The 3,531-nt window shown below is 34.7% G+C and overlaps 1 long non-coding RNA gene across 1 annotated transcript; it reads left to right on the top strand.

The window, feature by feature from the left end:
- The first annotated feature begins 1,731 nt into the window (after positions 1-1,731).
- LOC122070840 lies at positions 1,732-2,103 on the top strand. The gene is made up of 2 exons (XR_006137988.1): positions 1,732-1,870; positions 1,976-2,103. It is a non-coding gene; the product is annotated as an uncharacterized LOC122070840 (long non-coding RNA).
- The last annotated feature ends 1,428 nt before the right edge of the window (positions 2,104-3,531 follow it).

Raw genomic sequence — 3,531 nt, forward strand, 5'->3', positions numbered from 1 at the left:
GATTTCTTATCTTTACCCACAATTTAGTCCTATTAGTAGGAATACCCAAATGGCTGATATTTTGAAGTTGCATACTAGAGAAAGCAAGAGGATAAAGGATTTTTTGAGTTCCTTCAATGGTAGAATGTCATTGACTACTGATTTGTGAACTTCTGTAACCACTGACTCCTATATTTCTCTCACTTGTCATTATATTGACACAGAATGGGTACTACATAAAAAATTATTTAAATTTTGCATCATGCCACCCCCACACACAGGAGCTAATATATGTGAAATTGCTTCAAATATGTTGTTGGATTGGGGTATAGAGAAGAAATTGTTCTCTATTACATTAGATAATGCCGGTGTTAACCTTTGTATTATTGAGCACTTGAAAAAAAGTTTGGTATTAAAGAAGGCATTGTTGTGTAGTGGTGAGTTTTTTCACAACAGATGTTGTGCTCATATATTGAACCTAATTGTACAAGATGGTTTGAAGTGCATTGATGAATCTGTACATTTTGTTCGATCGACTGTAGCATATGTGAAGGCATCTCAAGCAAGGAAATTAAAGTTTCTTGAATGCTGCAAACAATTGGATATACCAAGTCAGAAAGGGTTGCATGGAGATGTTTCCATAAGGTGGAACTCGACTTATCACATGCTTGATTCTGTCATTGTCTATCAGACTGCATTTCAACAACTAGAGTTGGTGGATAAAAATTTTAAAGTGTGTCCAAGCAATGAGGATTGGAAAAAGATTGAACACTTATGTTCCTTTTTGAAGCCTTTTAATGACATTACTGAATTATTGTCTGGGTCAAAGTACCCAACAGCAAATTTGTATTTTCATAATGTATGAAAAATACATTTGTCTTTGTTGAAAACGATAAATCAGGGAGAAGACTGTGAAAAAGATGGCACAAGAAATGAAAAAGAAGTTTGATAAGTATTGGGACTCATATAGCATCATTTTAGCTATTGCTGTTGTATTTTATCCTCGTTACAAGCTAATCTTTGTTAGGTATGCTTTTGATAAGATATACAGTTTGGATTCAACAACAATGGAAAAGTTTAACCTTGTGAAATCGACCTTAGCACGACTCTTTGAAGAGTACCGGTGCATGGAGATAACTGAGGAAGAGAGGGGATTTCAATCACATGCTATTGAGGACAATACAGTTGGAGATGTTTTAGATTGGGAGGTATAAATCATTATGTTTTTTTTTTTGGTTGTTTAAAACATATATTTTAATTCAATATATTACATTATTCATTTTGATTATTTTGTTTTGTAGGAGCTATCTATGTATGAGAGTTCTACTACTACTGTAATACAAGATAAATCCGAATTAGATTTATATCTAGAAGAGCCAAGGATTAAAGATCCGATCAAGCATTATGATGTATTGGCCTTTTGGAAGTCACAAGGATCAAAGTATCATGATCTTTCTCGGATGACACGGGATGTGTTGGCTATTCCGGTATCAACTATTGCTTCTGAATCAGCTTTTAGTGCTGGAGGTAAAGTTATTGACAAATACAGAAGTAAGCTATTGCCTACAAATGCTGAAGCGTTGATTTGCCTTCGAGATTGGATGTTCGGAGTAGACTTTAGAGGTAATTTCAAACTATGTAAATATACATTTTTCATTCGTTAAACAAATGTTGCTTCGTCGCATTTTTTTTGTCATAATCTTAGTATCTTACATGTCCTCTTCTTCATTTTGTACACTTTTAAAACTGAACCGGTTGATGATGCCAATGATTTGGCTAATGCTTTGGGGAATGTGTTGTCTTTGGATGTGAGTGGTGATACTAATATTACAGTAGAACCTACACAAAGATCTTCTAATGCCTCTACTGCAGCTAATGTTTAGTCTGTTAGGTGAAATTCCATAGGTAATATCATTCTTGTTCTTTGATTATGACATATTCGCTATCTTTTATCTTTACATTTACTAATGTTTATGCTTCATCTATTTTCTATTAGGTGGGATTGATGTTGAAGCACTCCAGATTGGACGAAATTAGGATAATTTTGAGTCATGTAACTAAATATTTAACTTTGGGGATGTTTGGATACGAATTTAAGATTTTTTGTGATATTTCTAAATATGTTAATTGTGAGATGCTTGGATAAGAATTTAGGACTTTTTATGATTCTAAATGTTTTAATTATGAGATGCTTGGACAAGGATTTATGACTTTTTATGATTCTAAATATTTTAATTGTGGGATGCTTGGACAGGATGAGGATTTAGGATTTTTTATGATGTTTCTAAATAATTTAATTATGAGGATGTTGGATCAATGCTTTGGATTTTTTGTGATGTTTTTAAATAGGTGACTTGGAAGAGAGTAGATTCCTCTAAATATGTTAATTGTGGGATGCTTGGATAAGGATTTAGGACTTTCTATGATTATAAATATTTTAATTATGAGATGCTTGGACAAGGATTTAGGACTTTTTATGATTCTAAATATTTTAATTGTTGGATGCTTGGACAGGATAAGGATTTAGGATTTTTTATGATGTTTCTAAATAATTTAATTATGAGGATGTTGGATCAATGCTTTGGATTTTTTGTGATGTTTTTAAATATGTGACTTGGAAGAGACTAGATTCATCTCTATTTAAAGAAGTAATACAATTAAACTCAACAATTAAAGAAGGCCCGTTTAAAAATCGATTACGCCCGTTTAACATTAAACATGTCCGTGGCCCAGTTAAAGCCCGACTAAAACCCGATTAAGGCTCGATTTTAATAGCTCGATTATAGCCCGAGACCGACCGACCGAATATAAAGTGTACCATGCCCTCACTAACTAAGCCCGATTAGTTAAATGGGTGGACATGGTGCAACCTTTAAAAGTCTTCAAGCCCGATTAAGACCGACCGAAACCGGACCGGCCCGACCGATTGACACCCCTACAAAATCCCCTATTTATGTACAAGGTAAGAATCTGGAGTGAAAACCTCAAACCATTTGATAAACTGTAAACTAAAATGAGATGAATAACTAAGGCCCCACAAGCCCATCAAACCAAATAGAGCACCATCCTCACGAACTAGAGGCCTCATGGTTGTACTGCGATTCAAACTTAAGAAACAAAACCAATCGATTTCAGCCCTTGATCCCAGGGGCTGGATTATAGTGGACCTTGATTCTCCAAAACATGTCATCCTGTCGGTGGAAAGGCCCTAGGGTTTCAGATGGAATCCCCCAGAAGGTGTTAATTGAAGCAAGACAAAAGGTAAAATAGGGAAAAAATCACGCAAAATAAAAATATAATGATAGGGTTGGGGGGTATACATTACAGGTCTTAGATGATAACCAATAAATTAATGAAACAACAACAAAAACACAAAAAAGGAAAAACATGAAATAGAAGAAGGGAAGATGGAAATGGGCTGGAAATGGATTTCAGCCACAAAGAAATGAATAAGGATGGGTTTCAGGTTTGCGGTTCAGCAAGGAGAAAGGGGAAGAAAGTTTATGAAGAAGAAGGTGAGTGAGTTACAGGTTTTGGTTTCAAATTTGGGGG

This window comes from Macadamia integrifolia, unplaced genomic scaffold (assembly GCF_013358625.1).
Source record: "Macadamia integrifolia cultivar HAES 741 unplaced genomic scaffold, SCU_Mint_v3 scaffold_128A, whole genome shotgun sequence".
Classification (NCBI taxonomy): Eukaryota; Viridiplantae; Streptophyta; class Magnoliopsida; order Proteales; family Proteaceae; genus Macadamia; species Macadamia integrifolia.